Source organism: Mesoplodon densirostris, chromosome 16 (genome assembly GCF_025265405.1).
Source record: "Mesoplodon densirostris isolate mMesDen1 chromosome 16, mMesDen1 primary haplotype, whole genome shotgun sequence".
Lineage (NCBI taxonomy): Eukaryota > Metazoa > Chordata > Mammalia > Artiodactyla > Ziphiidae > Mesoplodon > Mesoplodon densirostris.
The window spans coordinates 22,608,231-22,626,703 of NC_082676.1; the positions used below are offsets into that span (position 1 = coordinate 22,608,231).

The following is an 18,473-nucleotide window of genomic DNA, read 5'->3' on the forward strand; positions in this document are numbered from 1 at the left end:
AAGCGAGTGGACGGTGCTGCTCCCACTAATCCCGGCCCCGTGGAGACAGAACTGTTCCAGCCCGTGCGGCTCTTGGGTTTCTTCCTGGGCAGTAGGGGGCTCCCTTTCCAGACCCCAGGCCCTGACTTGCTCTGTAAAGGGCAGGATCCCTTCCCGCTAGGACCCGTCCACAGCCTAGAAGCCCGAGACAGAAGGGCAAGGCCGGGAAGTGGTCGGCGCCGGAGCAGGGCAAGGCAGCAGGGAACCTTGTGTAAAGCCTGGCTCTGCCCCACGGTGCTGCACAGCCCTGAGCCAATCGCGGCCCTTTCAGGACCGTTTCCCCAGGTGGAAAGCAGTGCTGGGCATGGATTCCAGGGACCCTCCATCCCAAGGTGCCGATTTATCTAGAAGAGGCCACCTCGGCGACTCCAGCCCTGCCCCCAAAGCCCACCTCTGAGGATAGACATGGCCAGAGCCCGGACTCACACACGTCCTTACTCCCCACAGAAAGAACAATGATAAAATATACCTGCTGAGGGCTTCCCTGGTGGCACAGTGGTTGAGAGTCCGCCTGCCAATGCAGGGGACACGGGTTCAAGCCCTGGTCCGGGAAGATCCCACATGCCGTGGAGCAACTAAGCCCGTGCACCACAACTTCTGAGCCTGTGCTCTAGAGCCCGTGAGCCACAACTACTGAGTCTGCGTGCTGCAACTACTGAAGCCTGAACACCTAGAGCCCGTGCTCCGCAGCAAGAGAAGCCACCGCAATGAGAAGCCCACACACTGCAACGAAGAGTAGCCCCCGCTCTCCACAACTAGAGAAAGCCCACGCGCAGCAGTGAAGACCCAACACAGCCAAAGATAGATAAAATAAATTCAAAAAATAAATTTAAAAAAATACGTGTTGATCACTGAACACTTAACTCTATGCCTGGCATCCAGCTTTACATGCACTGTTTCACCCGGTCCTCCCAACAACACGGTGAGATGGGGACTGTTACTGTGCCCATTTCCCAGCAGAGGAAACTGAGGCCTAGTTGAGGCAAGTTGGAGTTCGGGCCCCCACCCCACCCCTGGGCAGCCTCTATCTCCCCAAGATAGTTCAGGGTAGGAAAGAAATCTCAGGTACCCCCTGAAATGGCAGGGTCCATATTCCCCAAATCCATTGATCCTCCTGAGTCTTTAGAGGCCAAGCCCCAACCCTGCCCTCACTGTGTAACCCAGGCCATGGGTGTACCACTCGAAGCCTCAGTTCTCTCATCTGTAAAATGGGTAGGATCCTGCCAGGTTTGCCTAAGGGATACCGCTATTTAAAGCCACAAATAGCCACGGGAACTGGAAGACTCAGTCCAACCCTCAGGACAAGGTGGAGAAGCTGCTGGGCCTACGGGCCTCCAGATGGATTAGGGGGAGGGAAAGTGAACATGAACCAGAAGCCCAGTGGTCTGTGGCAGAGGCTCAGCCCCTCATCACCAGCAGCCCAAGAGAGGAAGGATGATTCTTCCTGTGCCCCATGTAATCCAGTTCCAAGCCCTGTCAGTCTCACCTCCAAACACATCCTGAATCCACCTCCTTCCCTCCCACGATGGTCGCCCCCTCGTCCAGCCCTCCAGGCTGGCCAATTGTAGGCAGAGAGCCTTTTTGAAATGTCCATCTGAACCCATCCCTCCTGCTTACACCCCTCACAGCTCACACTCCAAGACAAAAGACAAAGTCCTCGCGGGGGGGCCTCCAAGGTCCTGCAGTGGACACTACCAGCCCCACCCCCTTCACTCCTGCTCCACCCACACTGGCCACTTCCCCTTTCCCTGAGAACCCAATACACATCTGTCTCGGAGCCTTTGCACTTAGCTGTTCCCTCCACCCAGAGCATACTTCCTCCAGACAAATGCCTGACTCCCTCACTTCCTTCAGGTGCTTTACTCAAATGTCTCCTGCTCAGAGAGGCCTTTCCTGACCACCGTTTTAAATAGCAACACGCCCAGCCAATTCCACTCTCTCTTTGAGTCTCATTTCAAAAGCTACCTCCTCACGGGAGGCCTCTCTGACCTCCCCCAGCCCAAGTGAGAACCTTCAACTTCTCCTTCCCAGCATGTACCATGGCTCTGATGACGTAACATACTGTATGACTACATGTCTGATGAGGACAGGGGCCACTTCTGCCTCACTCACAGCTGAATACTCTGCAGTGGGCGTAATATTCAAAATAGTTAACAGCTGGGATGCTGCGGCGCCATCTGGTCAGAATAGACACTGGCCCAAAGTACAGGGCCTAGCATGGAGTGGGTACTTGGTAATTACTGAATGAATGAACAAATGAACAAAAGGATGAATGGAGGGATGGATGGATGGATGATAGATGGATAAGATGGATGGATAGATGGATGGATGGGTAAGTGAACAGGGCACACACAGTGGGCCTGGGACTTACCAGGGTTGCCCAGGGCTCTGCAAAGGTGGCCCGGAGAAGGGAAGGGTGCATCCAAGCTCACCAGACAGGCTCTGCAACTGCAGCCTCTCCTCCTACACAGCCCGACTTTCATTTCCCATCCTCTCTGTCTGAGGAAGCTCCTTCCCCCAGGGGAACTGGGTGAGAAGGCGGGGCCGATGGCCCCCTGGTCCCAAAGAGGGGGGGCTCCCAGACTCCATCTGTCCCACCACAAAGGAGCTTTGTCCTCAGTGCTGAGAGCCCGGGGCAGACCGGAAGCTGCCCCTCAGCCTCCCAACAGGTCCCGGCACCCCCCCCCCCCGTCAGCTGGGCCAACAGCTCCAAAGCCAGATCCCAGGGACTGACACAGTACTGGGCACAGCCTTCTAAAATCTCATTAATCCTCCCTAGGAGCCCTAGGAGGGAGGTTCTAGGACGACCGGAATTTTTAGATATAGAAACTGAGGCAAAGTTATCTGGCCAAGGTCTCCCAGCCAGCCAAGAGCAAAGCTGGGATTCAAACCCAGGCCCACCTGGCACCAGAGTCTTCAGCCACAGCTCTCAACTCACCATGTCTGGAGTATAGACCCTCTGGGTTCAGCAGGGTGGAGGGGCCTTTTGAAGGTACAAGTGGGCAACCATGCCTGACCCTTCATGCTACCAGGAGACTACCCACCTGGCGAGGTTTACCCAACAAGGGAGGGAGGTCGGGCCCTGAACCCCGGAGCCCTCGCCCCACGCCCAGCCCGTGCCCCAGGTGCCTTTGGAGTCTGCCGGCCCCAACATGTCTCCACCGCTTCCTGCCAGGCAGGTGTGCACAGGGAAAGGCTGTGTGGGCAGGCAGACCAGGGGGCAGACATCCCCCACCCCTCACCCGCCGCTCCGCTGTCGGTCCCATACCTGCCACCTGCCTGGCCGCCACCCACCCTCTCTCCAGGCCCATCTGCTCTCAGGGAAGTCACCAGAGCCACACTGCTGACGGGACACCTACCCTCAGCTGGGCACTACCCACAGCACCAGACAAATCAGTTCTGCACCCCCTCCTCCGCGCCTCTCCTCGCTGCCCGAGGGCAGTGTGTGGTCTCCCCAGGCGGGTACTCCCAGCCCTCCATTGACTGGCACCAGCCACCTCTCAGGGCCAAACTCTACCGCTCCTCTGAGCTCCAACAAGAGCAACTATTCACACTGCATCTTCAGGCCTTTCTCAAGCTCCACCTGCTCCCAGAGAACCATTCCATTCTTCCAGGTATGTCATATGTACCGCTTCCTCCAGGAAGTCTTCCCTGACCCACTCCCTCCAAGACCCCAGACCAGCCCCTACCTTCTGTCCCAGGTAGGGGCTCTTGATTCTTATCTTGAACCCCAGCCTCTGTGGGCTATACCTTCACTTGGCAACAGTAACTGAGCACCTGAGCCCGGCCTGATCCTTCTCTCTGTCCTCCCTTTACACCTTCCGCAGGAGGCCTGCCCTGCTCCCAGCAGCACCAGGCCAGAGCCTTGCCTGATCAACTCAGTCATCATCTAAATACCTTGTACTTGACCTGCCGCTCCCCACCTCCCCAGGCTACATGGACACACATCAGGCTCTTTCCCACCTCCAGATCTCTGCTCATGCTATCTCTTCTTCCTGGGAGGCCCTCACCCTTCTTTTCCCCTCATGAGCTCCTGCTCACCCTTTAAGCTTCAGGCCAGGTTATCACCTCCTCTGCAAAGCCCTTCTGGCATCATAAGAGCTGCCCCAGTTCTTATGGTGCCTACCTCATGGTAGGGCAATGATCAGGGTCTGTGTCTGGCTCCCCCAGGTTGTAGGCTGCTCCCAGAGTGAATCTTTGGGGTCCCCAGCACCCAGCACAAGGCCCAGACCTCACCAGCAGGTAATCAAAAGTCCAGCTGCCGACTCCCTGCCTGGAGAGCCCAGGGGCAGAAGCCAGGAGCAGCTCCCAAAGGCAGTACTGAGTCCGATTTTGCCCACACTGCCCACAGATCTAAGGTAGGGGCGGAGTGGGGGAGAGGGCTTTCCACCAACGGCCAACTGGTAACCAAACCCACGTCGTTTCTGAAACTAGGGCACAGGAGAGAAACGGGAACAGCAGAATTGTCCCCAAATAGAACTGTGGCTCATCTGGTTCCAGGGCCTCCGGGAACACCTGGCAGGGGTGGGGGTGGGGAGGGCAGGTGGCTGCTCCCAAAGCTGTGAAAGGAAATCTAAAGTTTGGAGGGTGGGGAGGTCGACACCACCGCAGTCTGCACTGACACCCTGCCCACCTCCCTCAGGGCTGGTCCAAATCCTGGAAGGTGGGGGGTCCTCTCCCACTTTCCCCCGCCCACCCATGGGGTGCTCCCTAAACCATCCCACCTCCCAGCCTATGCTCAGCCGGGTCCTCTGCCTGGAATGCTGCTCCCCTTGCTGCTAGTCAGAATCCTGCCAATCCTTGTAACCGTAGCCACGGACTGGGCACTTTCTATAAGCCCGACATGGGCAGGCATCTGGGGGGAATGAGCTTATCACATCTTCCCAATAGTCCTATGAGGAAAAGACTCCTGCCCCCATCTCACAGATAAGGAAATTGAGGCTCAAAAAGAGAAGCCATTTGCCCAGGACACAGAGCAGAGGAGGCAGGTGGACCAGGTGATGTGGTGGGACCTGGGTGGCGACAGCCAGAGGGCACCCAGAAAGCCTGGCAGGGCCTGGTTCAGCTTCCTACACAGGCCCAGCCTTGGGGACTTGGCATAACTCAGGGCCAGAGAACACAGGGCACAGCCCCACAGGGCACAGGGGACAGAACAAGAGCCCCTACATCCCTCTGACCCCCACCCTAGGGTGGCTGAGGACTGAGGAGCCACATTGGTACAAAGTGATGGAATTATCTCCCCTCAAATATGCACAGACCCACTGCACAGATGAGAAAACTGAGTCCTGGAAGGGGACAGTTTCCCCATCTGGAAAGTGAGATGTGCCACAGGAACCTTCTGGCTGTGACATCCCCCTGTGGCCTGGTGGATGCTATTTCCTTTCTCTGGGTCTCAGTTTTCCTATCTGGAGAATGGGGCTGTGATTCCCTTCCTCCCCAGGTTGAAACAAATTATAAAACAGCTAACATTCATTGAGCGTTTAGCACATGCTGGTATTGCTCAGAGCATCACGCATAGTGCCACACTCAATCCTTAGAACAAGTCTGTGATGTGGATACTGCCATCAGGCCTGTTTTTCAAATGGGGAAACTGAGGCAGAGAGAGGTGAGCTGACTCACCAAAGTCACACAGCTAATATGGAGGTAGAGGAGAAACCCGTGGGGCTAGGGGCGGGGTGGCTTCCCAGAGGAGGCTCCTGGCCTTCACGCTGCCCAGAGAGGAGCGGCGGGAGGGGTTGGAGGAGGGGTCAGGGGTCAGGCAGGAGGCAGAGTGGGGCTCAGCCCAGAGGAGGCAGGGACGGCCTGCGGTGCTGAGGAGGCCGTGGGTCCAAATCCATGCAGTGGGTGGCTTGGGCAAGCCTGTTTGCTCCTCTGAGCCTCAGTTTGCTCTTTGGTAAAATGGGGCCAGAACTGCCGCCTCGCAGGGATGCTGTGGGGACCAGACACAGCTATTCACCTGGCACTGGGCAAGGGCTCAACTATGTGCTCAAGGAACAGATGACAATGGAAGGAATCCTCAGGGCTGGGCCACTGGGCTCACTGTTCCTGTAGGATCCGGGTGGTATCTGACTCTCCACTCCGAAGGGGTGGGAAGGGGGGCACAACCTGCCTCTTCTCTAATTCCTAGATGGAACCCTCCCAGCTCTACCAGCTTTCCAGGCTGTGTGACCTCAGACAAATCACTTCACCTCTCTGAACTTCTGGATCTTCCTTTTGATAATAAGTCGAGGCTTTCACAGGGCTCTGAAAGAGGAGTTCCTCACTGGAAAGACTAAGGGCTTATGCGGGGAGGGTGGTTCAGTTCCACCTGCCCAAGCAGAGACAGTAGTGTCTGGCATGACCCCGTCTTGAGGCCTCAGTTTCCTCATCTGCCAAATGAAAATTTTTTTTTTTTTTTTTTTTTTTTTTTTTTTTTGCGGTACGCAGGCCTCTCACTGTTGTGGCCTCTCCCGTTGCTCCGGACGTGCAGGCTCAGCGGCCATGGCTCACGGGCCCAGCCGCTCCGCAGCATGTGGGATCTTCCCGGACCGGGGCACGAACCCGTGTCCCCTGCATCAGCAGGCAGACTCTCAACCACTGCGCCACCAGGGAAGCCTTTTTTTTTTTTTTTTGCCATGCTGCGTGGCTTATAGGATCCTAGTTCCCCGACCAGGGATCGAACCCGCACCCCCTACGATGGAAGCGCAGAGTCCTAACCACTGGACCTCCAGGGAATTCCCCAAATGAAGATTTTTTTATGATGGTCTGTCTCCCTCCCAGCCCTGCTGGGGATGGCCAGAGGCGATTGAGGAAAGTGCTTTGTAAACTGTAAAGTGTGGCACCCTTGGGAGTGATGACTATCACCGTACTCCCTTAGAGGCAAAAAGAATCCTATGACTTGCCATCTAAGGCAGAATGTGCTAGAGCCATGAGGGAGGGCAGAGAATGGGCAAGGCAGGTGCAGAGGAGGGGAGCATGGAAAGTATGGACTTGGGTTGGGGCAGAGAGGATGGTCAGCAAAAGCTTTCGGGAGGCAGAGGCATCTTAGCCATGATGCGTGTGGAGAGGGAGGGCACACCAGGCAGCAGGACCCACAGGGTAAAGCATGGACGCTGGAAAACCCGGGGCCAGCAGGAAGGCAGCTGATGGTTCAGAAAGGCTAACAGGTCCCCTGAGTGAAAGGGAAGTGTGGGAGGTGACAGGGTGAAGCAGAGGGAAGAGCTCGGCCCAGACCACCAGCACCTCCAGGGGCCCTTGCTGGGGACCTTCCCCAAACCACAAGAGCAGTAACAGCCCCTGCCTCCAGGCCACGTGGGCAAAGACGCAAAGCACCCAGTGCTCAAATGGCAGCCAGCTTCAGAGAGATGGACCCATTCAGTGAGGGGGCCTTGAATGCCAGGGCTCAGGGCACTGGGAGGCCTTGACAAGCCACAGGAGGGCAAGGGCTGAGGCGGGAGGTGGGCTCAGAGAGGCTGGCTGGAGCTGGCGGCTTCCAGTAGGTCCAGCCACCAAATTTGTCTGTCTCTAGTTAACTGCCCCCCCAGCCCCACCCCATAGGACTAGCCTGGACACAGGCGTCCAGTCTTAGCCCTAGCGTTCCTGGATCAATTGACCTGCAGAGACCCAGGATTCCCGCCTCGTCAGGGAATTACCTTCATAATCACAGACACTCAGAAATCGTAAACACTTATTGTGTGGGGGCCCTGCGCCGGAGCAGACACAAATTCACTCACCTGACCCTCACGCCACCTTGTCAAAGCTGTACTGGCATTGTCGTCCCCACTTCAGAGATGGGGAGACTCAGGCTCAGAGCAACCAGTTTCCCACAATCACACATAGCAAACAAGTGGCAGAGCCAGGACTCGAACCAGAACCAATTCGTTCCAAAGGTCTGGCTACTTCCACTCCCTTTAGTCCGTGAGCATCCATGGAGCACCCATTATGTGCCAATCCTGGAAGCTGGGGGATCCCTGCAAGATCCCAGTCCTCCAGATCTGAGTGGAGATCCACCAGCCAGAGGTGGAAGCCCAGAAAGTCAGGATCACCTGCCCGCCCAGAAACACATCCACCCTCTACCCAGGGAAAGAGCTCAGCCAAGCTGAGCGCACACCCTGTGGGACTCAGATGCCTCACATCAACTAGAAGCCAGAAGTCTGGGCTCACATCTCACTCTGCTGGGTGATTGTGGCCCCAGCCCTTGGCCTCTCTGAGCCTCATTTCCCTCTTCTGTGTAATAGAAACAAAAATTCCACCCACCCCAGGGATGGGACAAAGAATAGAATAAGTCACCTTGCTATGACCTGGCCGGAGAGGGACACAAGTGAGGACCTCGACATCAGACAGAGTAAAAGTCAAGGCCACAAATTTGGATAAAGCAGCGGGAGAAAAGATAATCAGACCTTGACAGGGAGGCTGAGCTTCCCGACACCACCCTAACCCCAACTTCCATCCCCCCGCCGGGAGACCACCTGTGCCGGCCTCACAGCCCAGCAGGTCTGAGGACTCCAAGGACCCATCCCCACAGTCTCTCAACAGCCCCCCACAGCCCCGCTGACATCGCCAGGCTCACACGTCATCAAAGAGGACTCAGCCGGGCCAGCCCCCTGGAGAACCCCGGCTAGGATCCCTGTCGCAGAGCCTCAGGAGGGAAGATCCCATGCCGGACACATGAAGAAACTGAAGACCAGAGGAGGAAAGGACCTGGGCAAGATCACCTGGCTTCTTCTCCTCTCTTGCTTCTCATTTTATTCTGGAACTTCTCTGGGTAGTTTCAAGGGGAGGGGAGGTACTGGGGTTCAGGTTGGAGGGGAAGTCACTTGCTCAAGGTCCCACAGAAAGGGGTAGGGAAATCAGGGTTCTGGCTTCCACCTCTGGGATCTTCCCCCATCATCTACTCCTTGACTCAGCCCCCCATCCCCTGCACTGTATTGTGGGAAGGAACAGGCTGGCTGGGTGGGGAGAGCCCTGGATGAAAAGATAGGAGATGTGCATTTTTCTCCCTGATTGGACAATATGTCCTGGGTCTTTCTGGCCTCAATTCCATCTGTGAAAAGAGAAGGTCAGAATAGATCAGGAATGACAAACTCATGGCACACATACAGTGATGTCTAATCCTCTGCCTGGGGCAGACATTACTAATCTATCAGAGCACTCTTTCCCATGAAGCCAAGACTGGATCTCAGAAGGTTTTTCAACACAGCAATCTAGGTCTGGGTTAGGCCTAACCCTAATCCGAACCCTAACCTTAACCCTAACCCTAACCCTGGGCCATCCCTAGACTGGGTAATATGTGAGTCCCCGCAAGGGAGGGGAAGGGGGAAAGAAAGACGTAACATTTACTGGGCATCCAATAATTTCAAGCTGCTGGGAGACATTCTCTGATTTAATCCTCACAAGGGAGGTGTGCAGAAGCTGAGGTTCAGAGAGGCTGAGTGATTTGCCTTTGGACAGACAGCTGGGAACAGGGCCTTGAACACAGGGGAGGTACCTACTGGGTCACCCACCCCAGGAACAGTGATGCAGAGCCATCTACCAGGTGACAGCATAAGGTACAGCTTCACCCCATCCTCCTTTTGGCCGTACTAAGTGCAACCTCCATGCCCATTTTGCAGCTTCAGAAACTGAGTCACAGGAAGGGGGTGTCAGCTGCCAGAAAGCAATGGACTCGAGCAGGTGTCTGGCTGTTCCCCACCCCTATCTATCGAGCTAATGTGTCCTAAACGCTTTACTTCAGTCCCCTTGGGATATCCTGGGAGCCATGACTCATACTACCCCCACTTCATAGATGAGGAAACTGAGATGCCCCCAAAGGAAGGGGCCCCCACCCCTCTAGGGGCTCGAGTGGAAACCAGAGTGGTTTACCATGGAGATAAGGTGGTAGGAGCAATGGAGGGGAAGTAAAGGGCTGGGGAAACCCAAAGGGAGATAGAGGCTCAGGGGCCACACAACTCAGGCAGGAAATGAGGCTCCGGTCAAAAAGCCCAGGGCAGGGGGGTGGAGGCCTTTGAAGGGGCTGTAAGGCCTGCAGAGACACGGGAGGCCCAGCCCTGGACTAGGAGCCCAGAGTCCCACAGCCTAGGTGCGGCCCTGTCACTTGGCAACTGGGAGACCCTAACAAGTGTCTTCCCCTCTGGGTCTTAGAATTTACATGTGGAAAATGGGGCTAATCTCACCAAAGGCAAGCTTTCAAGAAGTTGGGATGGGCTACACCAGCAGAACTCTCCCAGCTCAGCCTCCTCACACACAGAGGGCAAGGCAGGACTCAAGTCACCCAGTATACAGATGGCCTTGGCCGCCAGCATCCTTTCCTAGACCAGCACCTTCAGAATCAGTGGGAATCATCTACTCAAAGCCTTCACCGGACAGCTGGGGAGGCCAGACCTACTGGATGAACTGACCCGCCCAGTGTCACACCATACAAGGCAGGTCCCATTTCCTGACACCTGCTGGCTCCAGGCACTGGGCATATGGCCCTTCTTTAACCCTCACCTGATAGGAAGATATTTACTGTTCCCATTTGCAAGACAAGGAAGCTAAGTCTCAGAAAGATAGAATGAATGACCCAAAGACACACAGCAGGCGGGCACGGTCAGACCTTGAATGCAAGCCTGTCTGAGTCCTGAGCCCTTACCCTAGCTTTGTCTCCATCTCCCCAGCCGACCCCTCCCTGCTCCCCACCTCACTCCCAGTCTCCAGCCACCCTACGTGGCACTGCCCCAACCCCTGGCTCTCACCCTCTCCTGCCTTCCAGCTACCGAGCTCCTACTCTGCTTTCAAAGCCCAGCCTCAAATGCCTCCTCCTCTTGATATCTGACCTAGGCCCTCACAGAATACCTGGAGTCCAGCCCACAGATTTTTTCCACCAAGTGCCTTGGTCACCTCTGCACCCCTGGTCCCCAACATGGGGCTGTTAACACCGGGGACACCAATCAGCCCCCTGTGGGAAGATGAAGGCCAAGCTCCTCCTCAAGGCCCATATGGCCCCACATGGCTCAGTCCTGCTGACAACACCCCCCCACTCACCTCTCACCCACTCCCCTTAATTTTCTACGCTCCAGACTCACAGGCTTTCTCATTGTTTCTCCATAATAGCACACGTTTCCCCACCTCAGGACATTTGCATGTGGAGTTCCCACTGCCCGGTAAGCCCTACCCCTAGCTCCATGCCTGGCCAACTCCTCCACGCTTCCTCCGAGATTCCTCTGCACCCCACGCCTCTCCCTCTGAGCCCTTATCACATCTGTGATTATATATTAATTTATTTGGCAACCTGTTTGCTACTTGGCTCACCCTCTAGACTTAAATTTCTGGGCAGCCAGGGACCTGTTCACAATTCCCCAGCAAGGACGCACCCAGGCTGACCGCTCCCCACAACCCCAGGGGCCCTGGGGCACATCTGAGCTGAAGGGAAGAAATAGCGCTCCGCCCCTTCTTCATTGAGGGAACTGCTGCCCGCTCCTGTCACCACCTCCTGGAAGCCTCCTGAGGCCTCCTACAGCTCCCACTGCTAACCCATCACCACACTGCTCAGCCCAAGTTCAAAGCCCCTAGAACATTGTAGGCGCTCAATACAGGACCATGGATGCTTGTATCTCAGCAGGTTTGGGGAAACGGGGTCAGTTGAGGACCAGGGGATGGGCGGTCTGTCAACAGGCCACTGAGCCATCTCCTCCCTGGCTCCTGGGGCTTTGGGGGAGCTAGAGAAGCCCCCCTCCCCACCCCGCCAACCCAGGTTGTGACTCAGGTCACAATCAGGGAAGAAGCCAAAGCAGGAACTAGCTATGAGCTGGGGATATTTCATGCTGTGGCAAGAAGCTAGGGGAGGAGAGGAGAGAGCTGGGGGGCCTTCCTGGGAGAGGTTAGCCTTAAGCTAAGCCTTAAAGAGCAAGAGCAGACAAGCGGCTCTTAGAGGAAAGGGCACTCCCAGCGGGGATACCTTCAGGATCAAAGGCCCAGGGGCCGCACAGGAGGGCCTAGGCAGGCAGTCAGCTGAAAGAGGTGACACACTGTAAATCATTCCCCTGGGTGGAAAGACCACATCACCACATCACCAAAAGGGCCTCGTGGCTTCCACCCAATCACTCACTCATCAGTAGAGTCTTTTCCAACACTGCCTCGTGCCTGGTCCCATACTGGGCAACCCTAGTTCCCCCACCACTGGAAGGATGCAAGGGCAGCCAGACCAGGGACTCTGAGGTCTAGGCTTTCATTCCAGCTTCAAACTGTGTGGCTTGGTCAAGTCACTTCCCCTCTCTGAGCCTCAGTTTCTTCACCAGCAAAATGGAGATACACAAGAGTCCCTGCCTCATAGGAGGTGCTCAGTAGATGTTAGCAGCTATCATTATCATGGGCCCATTTTATACTTAACAAAACTGAGGCCAGAGGGAGTAGTGAGTTGTCTCAGGTCACACAGCTGCTGGGTGGCAAGACTGTGCCGGGGCTGTTTCTTTCTCGAGGGTTAGGAGGTGGCTTTTGGGGCACCAATCCACCCCCCTAGGACCAGCCATCTCACCTCCCACCCATCTTTTTTAGGTAATTCATCCAGTGAAGTGCTCATTTATTGAACACCTACCACATGCTAAGCCCCTCCCTGCAGAAGTGCCTACAGTCTTCCCCTGAGGATCCCCACTGCACACATGTGGACTCAGAGGGGTGGTCCCTTGGCCCAGGTCACCCAGTGAGACGAGAAGCCTAGGTCTTGTCTCCCCAGTCAGGAGGCCAAGATGAGGGTCAGCAACAGGACCAGCCTGGTCCATTCTTGGAATCGTCTGGTCTCAGCTGCACTATGGCTGGGCCTGGACTCACCCCAGGTGACCCAGAGAGCACTGTCCCAATTGGACAGAGTCCCTGAAGCCCGGGAAGCTTCACCCAGGGCCACGCACGGGCTCCGTCCACTCTCAAGTCTGCCTGAAGGCCCCAGAGGCTGAACTGCTACCCCACAGGTGAACCCCTTCTGTTCACCCCATCCTTCCACCAGCCCAGTAAGCCCAGCCAGACCCACAGCGGGGCCTGATGAGGACCCCTAGCTCAGAGAGGGCAGGCAGTTGTTTGAGGACACACAGCAGGGCAAGTAAGTGGTGGCCCCTGTCAGGACTCAAACCCACCACCAAGCCCAGCCCAGGCGGACAAATGGACCCAGCCTGGTGGCGAAATCCCAAAACTTTTGCCAACTTCTGAGCAGACAGGCAGCTGGGCCTGTCGAGAGGCGAGGCTGGGGGCTGTGGGCAGCACGGACCAAGCACAGTTTGGCCAGTCCCTTCCAGGCCGGCAGCACCAGGCCCTACCCGAGGCCCCACGAGGACAGGCAGATCCTGGTGCCCCGGCCCGGCACCCCCAACCCGGCGCCCCCAGGCCCACCCTGCCCGCCCTCTCTCCACCCCCCATCCAGGGCTGGGGGCGCCAGGCCGGGCAGCCGCGGCCAGAGGCGGCGCCGACTGGCTCAGATTTCAGATTTGGCCTAGACCTGGCCCGGGGGCTCAGGCCCGGCTCGCTGCTTGCTCTCAGGGGGCCCGTAGAGGGACGGTGAGCCGGAGGGGGTCCCCGCGCGGACCGGACCCCTACGCACCCCCCACCCAGCCCCCTCCCCCCGCGGCATCACAACAAAAGGCCGCGCCAGACAAGTCCCGGTGCGCCCGCCCTGCGCTCCCGGATCGCTGCTTGGCCCGGGGGGGTGGGGGTTGGAGGGGGGGCCAGGAGCCCCCGCGGCCCGGCGATCCGACGCCAGGGTGGTCCCCGGGCGGGGGCTCCCTCACGCGGGCCAGGACTGGGGGCCGGCGGAGGGCCGGGGGGCGCTCACCTGGGCCGGCGGGCAGGCGGACGCACCGGCAGACAGACGCACCGGAGGACCGACCGCCGGACGGCCAGGGGTTCGGGCACACGGCGGCCTGGCCGCTCCGGCTCCCAGGCCGGAATGGATTCCGGGCCGGGAGAGACAGATCGAGAGAGAAAGGGAGGAGGAGGAGGAGGCGGCGGCGGCCTGGGGAGGGGAAGAGGAGGGAGGGAGCGCGCGAGCAGGGAGGAGGGGCCCGGCAAGCCGCCGGGAGGAGGAGGAAGGAGGAAGCTCGCCGGGACAGTTCCCCGCCGGTGACCTGGGAGAGACCCGTGCGCGGCCTCCCCACGCCAAGGGTCCCGGCGGGCCGGGGAATGGGGGGCGGAGGCACCGGGCACAGAAGCCCCGCCCCCACCCCGCCCTGAGAGCGCTCCCTACCCTTCGGGGCACCCATCAGCCCTCAAGCCAAAATGCCCTCCCTAACTCCCCCCCAGCCCACCCACCCCATTTACCCCAAATCTACCTCTCCCGAAATTATTAGTAATAATCAACAGCAGCACTGATGGAGCGCTCACTTCTTGCCAGGTGCCAGGCTAGGCGGTTCAGGTCAATTTTAGGATCTATTCCTACCAACCAACTGGGCTGGGCGGGCCAACGATTATCCCCATTTTACAGATGAAGAAACTGAGGCACAGAGAAAGGAGTCATCTGACAAGAACCAGACCTTAGACCCTGGCCTTGACCTGAGTTTCGCAAAGTGGGGACTGAAGCAGGAAGGACGGTGTGGTAAAGAGCAACGTTTATCTAAATAGATATGCATTCATTTTAATGTGCATCAGAAAGAAGAAAAGTAACTAAGGCAGCCCGTCCGAAGTCAGCAGGTTCCAGATACTCCTGCTTAGGAGGGGGCTGAAGCAGGTATTTAGTGGCAATTACACTTCCAAGTAGATAAAGAGGCTGAGTACATCTGGACACAGGAGGCAGGGAGTGCAGCAGAGAAAGGAGGAGACATTGAGGAAATGCTGGTTTAGCCACAAAACCTCCCCGCACCACTATCTGACCCCTCCCCCGACTCCCACCATCTCCGGACCCAGGCTGCCCTACTGGGGCTGGGTGCCCCACCCTTGGCTTTTCACATGTCTCCCTGGAATTATGGCACAGGGGAAGGTGAGCCTGAATCCAGCCTTAAATGCCACCATCTGCCTCTACTTTCCTTCTCTGAAAGTTCTCTCATATCACAGATGGGAAAGTAAGGCCCAGCCGGGCCAAATGGTACCAGCCTGGGCTTCTCCGGAAAGGAGCTGGGAGGGGAACCCTAGAATATGGGAGGCAAAGACCTCAGGGTACAATATAGTATCCAAGAGACCAGGAATGAGCACGGCCTTAAGCCAGACTGATCTGAGTTCAAATCTAGACTAGTTGCCCACCCACTGTACCTTGTACAAGTCCATCAACTTCCCCAGCCCAGGTCCCCTCAACTATGATACAGGAGTGAACATGGCCACAGAGGACTCCTGGGAAAGTTAAAACTGACAAGGGTGAGGGTGACTGAGTTTGTGCTCAATGAAGCGTAGCTCTTATGGTTGGTAAACTGAGGCCAGAGGGGGAAAGGGCCGCTTGAAGCCCCACAGCAAGTCAGCAGCAGAGCCAGCACCGGAAGCCAGCCTGGGCTGGTGAAATGGCTGCACATATTTGCAAGGCTGGCTTAAAGATTAACCACAGCTTCCCAGGATACTGGGCGGGCCCCTAGCTGGAGGAGCAGGTTTCTCAGCCTTCATTCACTCCTCAGACAGGCCTGAAGGCCTTTACTGGAGGCCTGGGCTAGGGGTGGGCTGTTCATCCAGTGGTGTGCGGAGCTGGCTCTTCCGAAAGACTGTGTTCATCTCTTCCCAACTCCAAGTTCAATGATGTCATGTTGGTACCTTGACATCAGCCGTGGTGGAAGTACTAACACGTTGGAAATCAGCAAACACTACGAATCAAGGCTTTTTTCCTTCCAGAAAGCTAGTTGTTAAATATTTACTGGCATATCACTAGATTCATCCCCAGGAGTTCAATTGAAAGTTCTGAGCTTCTTCTAGAGCTGGGATGACAGAGGGCTTAAAAGCACAGACTTGGGACCCACAGATCTGGGTTCAAGTCCCATCTCTGCCCCTTTGTGGATATGTGACCTTGAGCAGGCCATTTCTCTGAGCCTCACTATGTCAACCTGCAAAATGGGCTAAAGATAATGCTCCTCTCAGAAGGCTCACGTGAGGATGAAATGAAGTAATGTATGCCCAGTATGTCTGAGCCTTTTTCATACCCTACCCGCTCTCTTGGAGGAGTGGGGGCGGCTGGGACACAGCTTGGCTCTATGAGCACAGATGCAGCCTTCCACCTGGAGCCACCACGGGCTCGGCTCCGTGGCTGAGGTTCTCAGGAGGTCGTTCAGGAGGATGTGGCCAGCACAGTGGTTTCATGATTGAGCATTGGAAGAGTTCATATTTTCAACCACCCCCCTGGGCCTTCACTCAGGCTGTAAAACCCTACCAGGAATGCCTGCCCCGCATCTCTAGCTGCCCAGCCCTCCCTGTCCATCAGGGTCCTAAGTAAGTGCCACCTCCTCCAGGACATGCTTCCTGACAAACCTCTGATGGAGACACACCCCAAGCCATTCAGGGTGCATGTGTCCCCATACACAGGGCAGGGACTATGGCCTGGCCCGTGCCTGGCACAGGGCAGGCACTGCCCGGTTGGCCAGAGAGAGCACTCGGCCTAGGGATCCACATACAAGAGTTCCAACTCTTCCATTCACCGACTCTGTGACCCCACCCTCTCTGAGCCTCAGTTTACTCATCAGTAAAGTGGGAGCAACAATCCTACCACCTTCCGGGATTATGTAGATGCAAGAGTTGACAGTCTGGCCTGGTGGATCAGTAAGTGACTCTTGGTGCATTATTTTGCTTAAAAGATAGTTAGTCAGGAATAAAGACACAGACCTACTTGAGAATGGACTTGAGGATATGGGGAGGGGGAAGGGTAAGCTGTGACAATGCGAGAGAGAGGCATGGACATATATACAGTACCAAACGTAAGGTAGATAGATAGTGGGAAGCAGCCGCATAGCACAGGGAGATCAGCTCGGTGCTTTGTGACCGCCTGGAGGGGTGGGATGGGGAGGGTGGGAGGGAGGGAGATGCATGAGGGAAGGGATGTGGGAACAGATGTATATGTATGACTGATTCACTTTGTTATAAAGCAGAAACTAATAATAATAATAAAAAAAGAGATAGTAAAACAGAAACTCATTGCTTAATACCTGTAAATCATTCATCATCATTAATGGACAGCAAACACTTATTGACCACCGATGGTATACACAGTTTGAGCCGGGCCTGGAACGCCAAGAGGGATAATTTCCCAACCCAAAACACCCAGCAGATGACAGATGTTATTGATGTCAACACTGTGGAGATGGTGAGCACCAGCTGTATACAGTTCTCTGTCTCTGGAAACCTCCTCTCCCCTCCTTCCCCCGACCTGGGTCAAAGCCACAACTGAGGGCAGGATGGAGCGTGGGAGGTGAGGCCTGGCCCGCCACAACTAGCAGCAAACCTGTGGCGAGAGCTTTCTCATGCCACGGGATCAGGGGCACCGCCTGCGCCTCACCCAGGGCCCTGGTGGCTCTGGCTCCCACCCACCCTGAGCCCAGCTCATCCTTGGAAAGCAACTGGGAAGCTGACCCATCACAGGCACTCGGTGGGAAATTCCAGACCAGCCCTGTCCTTCCCCAGATGGTTTGCTGTGAGTTGTCTATTCGAAGAACTGGGCTCAGGGCTACAGGGTAAGGTGGAAAAGTGGGCAGGCTCTGGCCTGAGGCTTGGCACCTCTCATGGCACTGCACTTTACAGTTTACACAGAGGTGCCCAGTGCCTCAGTGCATCAGCCTGATCTGGCCCTTGCCAACTGCTCAGGCTTCGCTTGTGAGCCCTGGTCCCCTTCCCTCCTAGTCAAGCCTGCTTCCCTGCTGTCACTCCATCACAGAAGCTTATTCCGCCCTGGGGCCTCTGCACTGGTCCCCCTGCCTGGAATGCTCTCCAGCCACCAGCCCCTGGCTAAGGCTTACTCTTCCTTCCTCTGCTCAGTCAATATTTACAGAGCATCTACCACGTGCTAGGGTCTGTGCTCTATGCTAGGGATACAGCAGTGAACAAACCAGATCTGGTGTCTGCCTTGGAGTTGCTCACAGCCTGGAGGGGCAGGGAAGAGTGACAGTGTCCTAGGCACAAGCATCGGGGGCTGGTGGGGCCCGGAGGAAGGGGTTCTAAACTCAGCACGTGTGTTGGCGTAGGAGGGCTGGTGAAAGAAGGAGGTCATCTATGGCAAGTATAGAAGCCGGAGGAAGCAGTTGCAGGTGAAAATGGGACGAAAGAGAAGGTGTTCTGGGCGGGGGAACAGCATGAGCAAAGACACAGAGGCCAAAAACATGCTGTGTTTGGAACCACGTGATGGATGGGCTGGGGTGAGGGAAGGGAGGAGGGAAGGGAGGCCGAGGGGAGCTCTGAAGATCCTTGAATGCCAGGCTTGGCTTCTGTCCTGGAGGCAGTGGGGAGCCATGGAGAGTTGTGAACAGAGAAGAGCCTGGGGAGACGTGCTGTCACTGAGTGGGGGGCAGATTGAGGGGCAGGGAGAAGCAGTCTGGAGG

General features: G+C 56.5%; 1 protein-coding gene across 2 annotated transcripts in view; it reads right to left on the bottom strand.

The window, feature by feature from the left end:
• The window catches only part of SRC (SRC proto-oncogene, non-receptor tyrosine kinase), a 55,699-nt gene extending 41,546 nt beyond the window's left edge, over window positions 1-14,153 (bottom strand). For both annotated transcript variants that reach the window (XM_060120046.1, XM_060120045.1), the window contains exon 1: window positions 13,814-14,153. The gene's annotated coding sequence lies outside the window, so the exon portion shown is untranslated. The remainder of the gene's footprint in view (window positions 1-13,813) is intronic.
• Window positions 14,154-18,473: the final 4,320 nt, after the last annotated feature.